Source organism: Castor canadensis, chromosome 16, assembly GCF_047511655.1.
Source record: "Castor canadensis chromosome 16, mCasCan1.hap1v2, whole genome shotgun sequence".
Taxonomy (NCBI): Eukaryota; Metazoa; Chordata; class Mammalia; order Rodentia; family Castoridae; genus Castor; species Castor canadensis.
Window position 1 is genome coordinate 50,309,667 of NC_133401.1, and position 14,436 is coordinate 50,324,102.

At 36.3% G+C, this 14,436-nt stretch overlaps 1 long non-coding RNA gene and 1 pseudogene across 1 annotated transcript in view; one reads left to right on the forward strand and one right to left on the reverse strand.

Annotated features, from left to right (window-relative positions):
• LOC141417827 (uncharacterized) overlaps positions 1-14,436 on the reverse strand; it is a 235,523-nt gene that overhangs the window by 130,431 nt on the left and 90,656 nt on the right. The window contains exon 3 of the long non-coding RNA XR_012442432.1: positions 11,149-11,380. This is a non-coding gene — a long non-coding RNA (uncharacterized lncRNA). The remainder of the gene's footprint in view (positions 1-11,148; positions 11,381-14,436) is intronic.
• Positions 11,372-12,552, forward strand: LOC141417826 (sorting nexin-16 pseudogene; annotated as a pseudogene).

Here is a 14,436-nt window from a genome sequence, read left to right on the forward strand (position 1 = left end):
ACATCAGCTGTCTTTTCTTAGGTAGGAAGAAAAGAAATTATTTCACTTATTATACTGTTCAATTTTTTATTATAAGAAATTCAAGCATTAACAGAAGTAAAGAAAAAATTGTAATGAATGTCTTTCTTCAACAGTTAACAACTTTTAGCCAATCTTGTTTCACAGATATTTCTACATTCCCCATCTACAGGTTATCTTAAGGTGAATTACAGATGTCACGTTACTTATCCATAACTATTTCTCTATATGTGTGTGTAAATGCTAACTCTTTTCAAAAGCACAATCATAATATCCTATCACTTCTACAAAAAAACCTCAATAATTTCTTCATATTACAGATTAATCAGTACCAAATTTTTTCAAATGATTTTGAAAATTTCAGCAATACCCCTCAGAAAAGATAAGAAAATAAAAGTTGGTTCATTTTTCACAAACTAGACTCTGTGTTCTTTATAACCAAGGGCAGAGCTCAATGAATTCAGATAATTGACCATAGGAGTTAGTACAAGGGTGTCAATATCTTTTCTACATCAGAGCAACAAGGATGAGTAGACCTGAGGGCCCAGGCTCTGTTCAACCAGATTTTTCAGGGGGCGTCAAAGAGAAGGTGCATTGTCCTCAGTGGAAGTCCCAATCCAGAGCTGATTACAGCAGTGGATGCTGTAGTCCTGCATATTTTTGTGCTAAACACCCAATTTCACCTCTTTACTATGTAATTACTGACTGATTACTAGAAACTAAAGCTAATAACGAAGGGCAAAGACTCTTTTCCCCATAGGAGTAAAGTAATGACTCCGAATTATGCAATATTTTAGAAAATGGATAAAATATCTTATTTGCAATTTAAATACTCTCTAGTCCTCAAATTTCTATTTCATGACAGAGTAATAACCACTTTCACAGTGAGCATACCACACAATCAGGAATTTACACACATCTATTAACTCCTCAAATGCTTCCTCATGCACTTTCTTTGACAGTGGGAGTATTCAATCTATTACTCCCATAATCAACATAGTATTTTGAGTAGAATAAACCCATTTGATTAGCCAGGGTTAACTATTTTCCTCCCACCTCAAACGCATACATTGAAACTCTAATCCACGAGTCATATTTGGAGATGAGACATTTTTTGAAGAAATTTGGTCATGAGGGCAGAAATGATGAAATTGGTGTCCTTATAAGACGTTTATTTCTCTACCTCCTCTCTTTGCTGTCCTCCCTTCTCTCTCTCTCCCTCTTTCTATCACTCTCCCTCTCTCCCTCCCCCTCCTCCTCTTCCTCTTTCTCTCCTTCTCTTCCTTCCCCTCCCTCTCTTTCTGACACAAGAGGATTCAAGGCAGGAAGAGGACCCTGACCTTGTCAAGACCATGGCCATGTGGACTTCTAATTGTGGATTTTCAACCTCTAGATTCATGAGAAATTGAATGTTTGTGGTCTAAACTATTCACCCTACAGAAATATGTTATGGCAGGCAGAACAACCAAGACATAGGCCTAAGCTAAGACCTCCATAATAACAAGTGGAATTATTTGAATATTCTACCCTTCCACTTTTTATCTTGGCATCAAATGGTCAGAGTTTAAAGCACAGTTAGGGATAATGGCTTTGCAAGTGAGAGAATCTGTAAACAAGGGAGAAATGAAAGAAATAGTGAATGATATTGAAAAAAGAGGGTCAGAATTGGAATCTATCCTGCTCTATGCTAATACCAACTTTATGATTTATGAAAAAATACCTTCTCCGGATGTAATTTCTGTCCTAAGAAACAGTTGGGGTCACTTGGGTGAGGAAGAAGGTCATTTGTAAGGACATTTTCATTTATGGAGAATAGATTGTCATTTATTCTTTCTAATAATAGCAGAAAACATTCCATCATGAAAGTTGCCAGGGCATCATCTTAAAACATGAATGCTATGGACCAGTAACTCCATCTATTCCTACTTTGCACATTTGAATAAGAGTTTTCACAGAGAATATTGTTTCTTGTGACATACCAAATACTAAACAGTAAAACAATGAAAACTTATTGACATAACCTCCAGGTGGGCAGCAAAAAGAAAATAACACATTTTAAATGACAACACTTTTAAATTGATCCCTAGACTAGTTGATCTCAGAGAGCAAAATGATTTATTTAGGAAGCAGAGATTTCCAACTGGGCAGGACATTTCTCCTGGTTAAATATTTTTGTTTCCTAATTCTTTTGCCTCATATATTCTTTCATATGCAAAAGCTATTTCAGTAAGAAAAAAAAAATGCAACCCATGTCCCAACATGAGTCATTGAAGAAAACAGTCATACTGACTGAATTATACTTACAAAGCAAATAAAATAACACAGATATTTAGAGATAATGGAGTTCACGAGAGGAGAAGGAAGAAGCAGGGAAGGAGAAAAAAATCTTCGTAAAGATATTTGTGATGGACATCAGCCTTGGGAAAAGCAAAAAGCGAAGAGAAAAGTGCTCCTACAGAAGGGGGGCAGCGTAGAGGAGAGAAGCTGGATGAGAAAAAAGAATAGACACCGTTCTGGGTATTTTTCAGAGACACTTTTGCCTAATGTTCATAACGACCTGAGTATTACAATTAATTTTGCGCATATGGAAACTAAGATTTAGACAGATTAATTATTAACTTGTCCAAGATGACACTCCTAATAGATGATGGAAACACCTTCCAAATCTTGGTCTGAATGACTGCAAAGCTATATTATGCTGAGAAGTACATTTATGTGAAAGCATTTATGGAGAACTGACTGGGTATCAGAGACTGCAGTTAAAACCGCAGATGAACAGTCACTGTCTATATAAGGAGCTTCCAAGTTATCTGAAGTAATTTCCCCCCACACTTCCTTCTCTCTTCAGGCCACTTGGTGCTCTATGAGATCACCCTCAGATGCACCAATTAAACTGCTGGTCTCTATTCTCCACTGAATCTTCTTTGAGACAAGGATTGTTCTCATGCAAACACCAGCCAGCACAGGGTGGTCTGGGAAAGCAGGTAAGAGAGGGTCCTGTCTCAAAGGAGCTGCCACTATCCCAGGTGGAAGCCCATACCCAAGTAAATCACTCCTCAAATGTGTTCTGTGACCGTGGGCACCTTGGATCTGTGCTCAGGAGCAGAAGGGCCCAATACGTTCCCTTTCTCTTTTCCAGATGGCAATAGGGTGCCCTGAAGGGCATGAACCTTCTTCTCCCTTTCCATGGTGAAGCTCTTAGAGGCAAGAATTCAGTAATACCACTCTTAACTTTCTTCTTTTTTGACGTTCATTCTGTCCCTATCACTGCATTCCTTCCTATCCCTTGTTTTTATTCTTCTTGTCACGTTAACACATGAAACAAACTTCATGTGTTATTTTCAGAAGTTGAAAAGCAGAACAACCATTTTGTTGTCTACCACTGCAAAGCTGGCCTATGTCTCCCACTGTGAGAAAGCCTTCTCAATGTTGGCACACTGAGATCAGTTTACACCCAGGATAGCTATGTCCTGAGACACTTTTCTGGGCCTAAATCAAAGCCTGTCCATAGACTTTGAGCTTGAACAGAAAGGATATGCAGGTCTCAGGGACCCATGGTAAAATATGGAAGTGCTTCCAGTTTTAGACAACTGTTAGTAGGACAGATTTCTGTAGAACACTTCCCTGTGCAGTTATAAACTGAACAGAAAGCATAATTGTCCCATATTACCTTAAACTGGATTTTGAAAGAAGAAATGCCACCATAACCAGATATTTTAGGAAAATACAGTATAAATTAAATATTTAATAAACAATGCACACACATTTAAAATATGTCATTCTGGCAAATATATTACTATTTACATTTTATGTTCTTTTGAGGGAGGCAGAAAGGGCATTTAATTATTTTTAGGATACAGTGGAGGGCTGAGAACAGGAATCAATGTGGCCTACATCCTAAAACTAAAATTCATTTAATTCTTTTCTTTATTCTCTCAGGTAGTTTAGGTCAGTTTTAGAAAACTCTATACACACCTGTTTCTTCCTGATTAATTCATTAATATACTGTGGAAGAATTTGATACATTTTACTTGCTAGAGTTGCACTATGAGCCTACATAAAACCAAAGTCACAAATCCCCTTAGCAAATACCTAAAAAATGTCTTGAAGATTATTAGCTTTAAATCTTGCAAAGCTGTGTTTATTTGGCTTCTAATTTTGAATATATCCCAAATGACAAATTAAAAGCTATTAAACCCTGGCTTAGTCTGAGTCCCTCTCAGAAGTCTATTCTTTTTATCAAAATAAAATGGGACCTAACTGCTTAAAGACATAAGGTTTTCTTTATCTCAAGTAAACATAGCTAGAATAATAGAAATGAGGAAGAAGTAACATTTTCTGGAAAGACTTAACATTTTATTACCAGTGAGCACACTTGCTTTAGAAAACCTTCAGTAGAACAATGGACTGCACTATCCTCAGCCTTCAGTTTTCCTCCAAATTCTCTTTTGTAGGCATTTCTTAGCTCTCTCAGCACTGCTTGACAGTTTTGTTATTTTAGTCTGATTTTCTGCAATTTTACTTCTCTGCTGTCTGGATGATTTTATTATTTGCCATATTCTTTCTTTCACATTGGGAGTTTTATTCTGGTTTTGGCTTGCCAAGATTTTGGCAGGCCCCTGCTTAAAATACAAGCGATTTGGAAGCTGTGCAGATGGCAGATGTGGTGCTGTGTGCTTTCATTCATGATGGACTTCCGTCGTTTTTATAACAGGCGGGAAAACTGCCAGCTCCTGTTTCCTGTGCCCACTTCTGACATATTTAAGCAAGATTGTGGTGGCGGCTTGCAGGGATAAAGGGTTGTTAGTTGGTGTAGGTCTGGTAGTTGGGATTTAAAGGGGAAAAAAATCTGTTGATACTTTGCATTAATCTTCCTACATTTGTTTTCTCTTTGATATGTGTTTAATGGCTCCACTTACCTTTGATCTTAGCATCTCATTCCTTTTAGAAAACTTGAGTGATTACCTAATATTTTTAGTTTTTATTGTTTATTTTTCCTTGCATGGATACACATGATAACAATGAAATTTTTATCAAAAGAAATCTTGCCAAGCTCTGTTATTAAAATAAAAGACCAACCCTCCTCATTGAAGTTTAATAAACTCATTTCTAGAAATGGCTCCTGGAAAACAGAAGCATTTCCGTTAGATAGATCCAAGTCTTAAACTTAGAAAATCTTTTCAGAAGAACAATGATGCCACACCATAGGCAGATATTTAGGACCCTCTAAGGGGTATAAAGTGCAATTGTATGGAAACAGTGAAATGTTGCTTGGTATTATGAAAGCAATCATGTATTTCCATCATGTCCGAATTTCAATGTAAGAACTGGAAACATTTAAGGTTCCCCAGTGCCTGGATTTGCCTTAACCATGTTAGGATGATTTACTGGGGAAAATACAATTATAATAAATTTCTGTAAAATGTGAAAGCCCAACAGAGAAATACATAAGCGTCCAGCACAAGAAAAATAGACTTTCACAAATACTCATCAATATAAATCAATACATTGTATCAACTTACCAAGTTTTATTATCTGGCATATTGTGGAGTGTCCATTGACTTAAGGGTTCTACTATAAAAAGGCAATTTTGCTCCCAGTCACACATAAATAATTTGACAAATAAGCAACAGTTCTGTTCTAATCTTTTCTATAGCTCTAAATATTATGCACTTGCTCAGCTGGAATCAGAATCATTTGGATGCTGAACACTCAATGTATGAAATCCTAACCATGGAGAACACAAACACAGATTCCCAGCATCCCAGCAGATTTCCAATACTTCACCCAGAACTGGGGCCCATAGTTCTCCATCATTATGGACTCTCCTTATATCAACAAATTTGCTTCTTGTCCTGCCTACAAAAATGTCAGTAACATTTCCCCCCAGCTGATACAGGAGATAAAGAAATACCCCAGATGCTCCCAGCTGTCCTGGATCATAAGATACCATCCCAATGAAAGCCACTGCACACACAGTACGGTTTCGAGGCGCTTCAGAACTAGACCCCCAAGTGACACAAAGGAATCCAAGCAGGAGGACGGCAAGTGCATGGGGACATGTGTGTTCTGCTGAATGTGTACATAGGAGACATTTTTATTGTTTAAATTTTTATTTACCATGATCAAAACAATAAGTGAGTTGTGTAGACATAACTATAAAGAAAATAAAACTCAGTATATCAACTTTCCTCAGATTCTGATGGCTACAAGTAGATTAATCTGTATCTATTTTTATTTAACTGCATATGCATCCATATTGAGACACTGAGATGGTTAAAGTTTACTGAGGTCATCTGATATGCAAATGAAATTTATGACTGTAGGTCTAATTTTACTATGCAAATAGGCTATTTGGTATACTCTAGTGGAAAAATTACCCGCTTCATGTTAAATTATCTGATAAACAGAAGAGCAACAATGATCACATTTAAAGTAATAAAGGTAGACTTCTTGAATGATGTGTATTTTTCAGTAGAAAGTTATCATGATAAAGACATTCATGGACTTCATATGCATCAAGGTATATATTACAACTTAAAAAGCTTGGCTCAGTCATCATCATAACTTTATCTATAATATTCTTCATTAAATATATTATTTAAATATTATTTTTCTGTAAAACATTCCAGAAAGATACAAACATAAACTTGAAGAAGTGAAAAAATACCCTTTGCTCTTGGATAAAGCACAGATAATATTATAAACATGAACATTTTCTTTAAGCTGTATGAAAATTTGACAATTCCAATAAAAATATTGTAAGAATTATTTACAGACGTCTTCATGGCAAACCCACATGCACAGGAGAAGAGTAAAAAAGACAAAAGGCATTGTAGAAAATTAAATATACACATATTTAACATTAACATATTTAAAATTAAATATCAACATGTCATATATAAAAGCTTAATACCCTAGGGAATATAAAGAGAATTTAATATTTTGAGAAGAAAAAGACTTGTTTCCCCATAAACCTTTACAAAAATAAACAAAGTCTGAATAAAGATGCTCATTTTCATACATAATAAAAATCCCAATTAAACTTACTTTCAGACATCATTTCTTACCTAGCCAGTTGGCAAATATCAAAAGTTCAAACAAATACCCTGTAGCAGCCCTATGGGGAATCAGACACTCATACACTGCCAGTGGGGATGCACAATGATATACAACTTAGTATCTAGGAAAAGTATATATATAGTACCCTTATCTCAGCAATCCCACTGGGAAGAATTTCCTAAAAATACTCTGGAAATAATAACAAAGCCATATGTAAAAGTTACGGTTATTCATTCTAACAGTATTTATAATAAGAAAATACTAGAAAAATCAATGTCTGTAACTAGGGGATTGCTTGAATAAATCTTAACACAGTACTCTGAAGCTAAAGAAATAAGAGGACTATCTCACTCTGCTGCTACATACACTGAACTCCAGGATAAGTTATTTGGTGAAAACAATCAAGGTCCAAGCACTTTGTAGTACATTATTGTTTGTGTAAGAAAGGAGGGATAGAAATGTGTGTCATGTATATACATGGATGCAAATACACTCACACATATAGATATTGATATGCACTCATACATATATACATATATATATATATGTGTATGTAAGAATGTATGGTAAGAAACCCAAAACATGAAAGTATTTGATGTCCCCACTGCACAAGAACTAATACAGAAACCTTAAAGCAACAGAGGTCAATATTAGAAGGGGATCAGAAACTAGTGAAAAGATCAGTTAGAGATGAATCAACTTGGGATGTAACACATTTGTACATGGAAGCAATGCTAGGAATCTCTCTGTATAGCTATCCTTATCTCAACTAGCAAAAACACTGTCTTTCTTATTATTGCTTATGTTTTCTCTTCAACAAAATTAGAGATAAGGGCAGAACAGATTCTGCCTGGAAGTGAGAGGGGGGAGAGGGAGGGGGAGAAGGGGGAGAAAAGACCCAAACAATGTATGCACATGTGAATAAATGAATAATAAAAAGAATGTATGTATTGGGCTGAGGCGTGGCTCAAGCAGTAGAGTCCCTGCCTTGCAAGCATAAACCCTGAGTTTAAAACCCAGCACCACCAAAAAAATATAATATATATGTACATATGCATATATATTTTAAAAAGGTAAAGATCAATCAAAAGCTGGGAAAAGTTGTAACCCACAAAAGGAATCAGGGGTAGAAATGAAGGAAAGACTTCTGTTCTGAGTTTTGACTTTGAAGCCTTGTAAATGTTTTACATGCCTAGTAACTAAAGATAGATAACAAAAAGCATCCCTGTAGCCTGGAAAGAAATTGAAGCAAATAAATCAAACACTATATTAAGTTGGTGGCATAACCACATGAAAATAATTATGTTGAGAGACTTTTTAAAACAATATTTTCATTATACACTCCTTGAGGGATATGTTCTAAGAACAAAAACAACCAGAAAGAAATCTTAAATTGCACGCAATGGTCTTATTATTAGTAGAAATACTGGCATTGTTTTTTAGAAGCTATTATGAGTATGAGGATAAATAAATGAAGCTTATAAACTTCATTAAGAAACAAGGTTCTCAGACTCAGGGAAAGAGATCTGAACATGAAAATAAAGGAATTTAAGTAGTTACCATGTAATCTGAAATTTGAATTGTCAATATCCCTATGAACTCATGAAATACTTTTATGATATAATGAAGCATAGATTTTCAATTTCTGCCCACCAAACACCTCTAAAAAATAATTCAGTCATAATGGACAATCTTAGAATCTTCATTTTAGAATTAAATTATCATTTCTTTCTAAAAGAACAAAGGGCCATTGGAGAAATGAGAGTTTCCAGGTCTTAGAATATTCAAAATGAGACTGGGACACCTTATAGCAAAAACCAGAGAGATTTCAAACACTATTAGAGCCATATTTTAAAGAGGTACAAAAGCCAGCAAGTTTTGGTCAGATTTGGGGTTATCTGAGAATCAGAGGGAATTACATTTGCAACTGTATTATGAATATGCAACCACATATTTCTTCAAAGATTATTGGCCAACTTTGAAGTTGCTTAAATATCAACTCATTATTCTGCAAATTAATGGAAAAAGGCAAATAATCAAACCTTTACTCTGCTGTTCTTATACAAACGATATTTGGAAATAGCAATATTGCTGTGAGGAAAGTTATTTTTATAGAAGAATTCCAGCTTCAAGTTATTTTAAAATTAAAAATCAGGATATTGTACTTTTTTTTTTCATTTTTCTTTTATTATTCATATGTGCATACAAGGCTTGGTTCATTTCTCCCCCCTGCCCCCACCCCCTCCCTTACCACCCACTCCACCCCCTCCCGCTCCCCCCCTCAATACCCAGCAGAAACTATTTTGCCCTTATCTCTAATTTTGTTGTAGAGAGAGTATAAGCAATAATAGGAAGGAACAAGGGGTTTTGCTGGTTGAGATAAGGATACTATACAGGGCATTGACTCACATTGATTTCCTGTGCGTGGGTGTTACCTTCTAGGTTAATTCTTTTTGATCTAACCTTTTCTCTAGTTCCTGGTCCCCTTTTCCTATTGGCCTCAGTTGCTTTAAGGTATCTGCTTTAGTTTCTCTGCATTAAGGGCAACAAATGCTAGCTAGTTTTTAGGTGTCTTACCTATCCTCACCCCTCCCTTGTGTGCTCTCGCTTTTATCATGTGCTCATAGTCCAATCCCCTTGTTGTGTTTGCCCTTGATCTAATGTCCACATATGAGGGAGAACATACGATTTTTGGTCTTTTGAGCCAGGCTAACCTCACTCAGAATGATGTTCTCTAATTCCATCCATTTACCAGCGAATGATAACATTTCGTTCTTCTTCATGGCTGCATAAAATTCCATTGTGTATAGATACCACATTTTCTTAATCCATTCGTCAGTGCTGGGACTTTTAAGAGAAGGAATGTTGGTAATGACTGTTAGTGGGTGACCACTGAATAAAAGACTGGTACAGAACCCTTGTGGACTTGCAGGGCTGAGAACACCACTGTCCCTAACTGCAGAGGAACCTCCTGCTGCCTGGAGACACTGAAGTTCCCAGCATATCCTGGAGAGTCTTCAGAAGGTGTTTGCTTTTAAGAGTCAAACTTAGTCAAATTAAACTTCACTTTTGTACTTTATGGCAGATGGGAGAAATGGATGAATTAGGGAAATGTATAAAGTATGTCACATGGAAACATCCAGCCAAATCCAGAAGTTGAAAGACTCCTGCAGACCTAGTCTCTTTTTCAACAAATAAATGGTAAGGGGGAAAAGGAGAAGAGACATTGCTACAGAAAAAAAACAGATTCACAAACATTAACCAAACACAGCATATGGACCTTGGGTTTTAATTTGAACAAAATGGTAAAGAAATTTTTTAGATAACTGAGCAAATTTGAATATGGGTTGGTAACTGGATATTATTGTTAATTTTAGCAGCTGTAATAATGGCACTGTATGTGTTAATAAAGTCAGGAACCATCAGAAATAAATTCTTAAGAATTTATGGTACCCGAGATTTGTTTTTAAAATACTGTACAAAAAATGAGGAAGAGAGATGATAGAAGATTGTAAAATAATAGCAATTGTTGAAGCTGGACGATTAGTATGTGATGGTTTATTGTGCTGTGTTCTACTTTTGTTTAAAAATTGCCATGACAAGATCTTTAAATCCAGCAATTCTGGCAATATCTACCTTTATAAGTACTAGTTACTGCTCCCTGTGCAGGTAGGGCATGAACAGTGTCCTTCAGCGTGAAACTCAAATGACAAAGTTCTACTGGTTTTGTTGTTTGTCTTTGTTTTATGTAGCATTATTCCTCTTGCCACAATTTTTTTTGATACAACCTGGGGTTTGAACTCAGAGCCTTGCACTTGCTAGACAGGTGCTCTACCAGTTGAACCAGGGCCTCAGTCCTAAGCCTGGTACTTTTGAAGGCAAAGTTTCAATATATTCTGGTGTCTGTTTTCTTAATTAATATTACATATGAACTTCTGGTAATGAAAATAAATGACAGAGGTGACGTCACTGGGTGGCGGGACAGAGAGAGGGGAGATAAGGAGCAGCGACTTTCCTGACGGAGGCTCATAAGAGGTACCCGGGGCTGCTGAGTAGAGTCCGGCTTACCTGTCACGGGGAGGGTACTTGAGTAGGACCACGGAGTGCGCTGAGGTGGGGATCCTGCCTGGAGCATCTCCCTGCAAGGACGCTCCTACTGAGCACCGTGCGTCCTGACGTCCCGGCAGCGTTCACTCCTGAGGACGTTAGTGTTCCTTGGTGTGCCACCTTCCCCAGCTGGTGGCCTCGTGGAGTGGAGTGGAGTGGCAGAGGGCCTGGCGGTGCCACAGATAGTGAATTCCTAAGAAGAAAACAATGAATTGCATATTAGTTGCTCTCTAACTGTTTGGATTCAGCAGTGTACAAGTGTGCGTCACAAAGGCCAAAGAAGACGGCAACTCCTTATGTCCCAGTTCCTATGTCAATAGGAAACTCTGCTTCCAGTTTTACAGCCAGCAGAAATCAGAGGGGTTCTTCTTTTGGCAGTGTCTCAACAAGCTCAAACTCTTCCAAAGGCCAGTTAGAAGACTCAAATATGAGTCATTTGAGACAGACAAGTGTTCCTGATCAGATGGATAGTACTTCATCTGTCTGTAGCAGTCCTCTCATTAGGACTAAATTTACAGGTACAGATTCATCCATCGAGTATTCTACTAGACCAAGAGAAACTAAGAACAAAATCCTGAAACAGTGAATTGGGAAGATAGACCTTCTACACCTACTATACTGGGTTATGAGGTGATGGAAGAAAGAGCCAAATTCACTGTATATAAAATATTAGTAAAGAAAACCCCAGAAGAAAGCTGGGTAGTTTTCAGAAGATACACTGACTTCTCTAGGCTTAATGACAAATTAAAAGAAATGTTTCCAGGCTTTCGATTAGCACTTCCACCAAAACGCTGGTTTAAAGATAATTACAATGCCGACTTTTTAGAAGATAGACAATTAGGATTACAAGCATTTCTTCAGAATTTAGTAGCTCACAAGGACATTGCTAACTGCCTTGCAGTGAGAGAATTTCTTTGTCTGGATGATCCACCAGGTCCATTTGATAGCCTAGAAGAAAGCAGGGCTTTCTGTGAAACTTTGGAAGAGACTAATTACCATTTGCAGAAAGAACTACTTGAAAAACAAAAAGAGGTGGAATCATTGAAGAAACTCCTCAATGAAAAGCAGCTTCTCATAGACACGTTAGAGAACAGAATCAGAACATTGTCTTTAGAACCGAAAGAATCATTATATGTGTCAGGAACAGATGGTGGACAGCTCCTAAGGGGGAATCCTCTACACTTGAGGTTGATCACGGTGTCTTGGATGAAGAATCTAGAGCTAATAGTAAAGCGCACTTAAATCCTAGTGAACCTGAAAGTGCTATACCAGAGATAGAAGTAGCAGAATTGGAATATAAAGGTGAAGAAGACTAACACAAGCAGTTTCCTCCATCGTGATGTTTCAGCAAATTTGGAATAGAGTGGCACATACTCTTTAAAAAGTAAAAGGACTGTGAAAACACTTCCAGAAATAAGCAAGAATGCACATGTATAAAGTTTACATAAAGAAAAATTTTCTAAATTATTGATATAGGAAATATATTCATTGCTGCTTTTAATTGTCTTCCATCTAGCCTTGTATTTAATACAGTGAAGAAAACTCTAGTTAGAATTCTGTTATCGAGTCCCACATTGTTAAGTACTATGCATAAATTATTACCATGTTTTGCCCTGTATATTGTTCCAAACTCGTATGTGTGTGTGCATTTTAAAACATCATTTTAGTCAAATGAAAATTAATTGCATGTTGCTATCTGAGTATAGATATTTTTTGTATCTCTGACATGACATTTTCATTAGTGGTTTAAGTCAATGAACATTATAGTAAAGATAAAGATCCTGAGTTTTAAATGCTGACATGTTTATCGTCTCTAAATAAAAATTGCTTATTTGCAATGTTAATATTATTTAAAAGATGACTTTCTAGTACCAAAGAAAAACTATTTTAAAGAGCTATAATCATATATCTAAAGTGACAAAATAGCCTTGATTTTAAAAGCCAACTCATTAATATTGAGATACTATAAGCATCCTGGTTTATTGGTATGTTATACTTGGTTATTTTCCACATAATCTCCATCTTGAATCTCCACCTGTAGATTCAGTGAGTTTGCCTCTTTCAGTACACTACCTCTTTTTGCTAATCAAGGCATATTCTTTGGAACATATAATATAGATTCTACACAAATAAGGAGTTACACAAAAAAGAAAACAAAATAAGAAGCCATATATACTGCAAAGGTCCTAACTAGCTTGACTCTGGCATTGCATTTTTATTTCTGTGAATGTGAAAATGTTTGTTATACTGTATTATTATGGCTAATTTTCTTTTTAATGTATTTAGCCAAGTGATGCACTTTATGATAATTAAAATCTTTGTGCCAAGTAAAAAAAAAAAGAAAAGAAATGAAAGATAATTCTGCTTATGATGGGTGCTCCTCTTTTATTTGGTATTTTATCTCAGCAGTTTCTAACCTGAGGATCCTGGACCCCCAAAGACCACAGAAAAAATTATGAAGCTGTGAAATAAACCTTGAGCACAGCCTACACACATGTATTTGCAGTGTATATGATATTTTGAACTATGTGTTCATTGTAGCTAACTAACACATGTATTACCTTATATCCTTATTTTTTGTGATAAAAACACTTTGCACCCACTCTCAGCATTTTTCAGGAATGCAACATAATATCAACTATAGTAATATTTTAAGAATTTACTAAGATGCCCTTATGATGAGTAAAGTAAAATCTCAATTAATGAACACTTAAATTATAATGACTCCTCTTATATAAGCTTATGCATTTTTTACACTAACTAATGGTGTCCTAATCCTTGATATCACTGAGAACCTCTGGCTACCTGGTTCCTACCATAAGTGCTTAATTTTCAGGTATTTTTAGAGACAGCAGTGACTGTGCTGTTAAGGAGAATAATTTCCAGAGAGTCCCTTTAAAAGGCTTCCTAGAGAATTCATTGTGAGCTGTCATTATCCCATGAGACTCTCTCCTCCCTGGAAATTGCAATAGGTTGAGAAGCCCTGTTGCAGCCTGTGCAAGTGAATTTCATATACACAGAGCACCATGGATGTGCTCAACAAGGTAGCTGAGAACTGGAACCTTTCTCTCCCTACAACTGCGAAATGTAAAAATGTTAAGCTCTGGGTGTCACAATTACAAGTTTTAGGATAATTTGAAATGTGTAAACCAATGAGGAAGCAGTACAGCCTGTACAATAGCTATGATGGTACAGAATCCTGCCTTCTTATAAACTAAATCACTACTGTGACTGTAGAGAGTTGGTGAA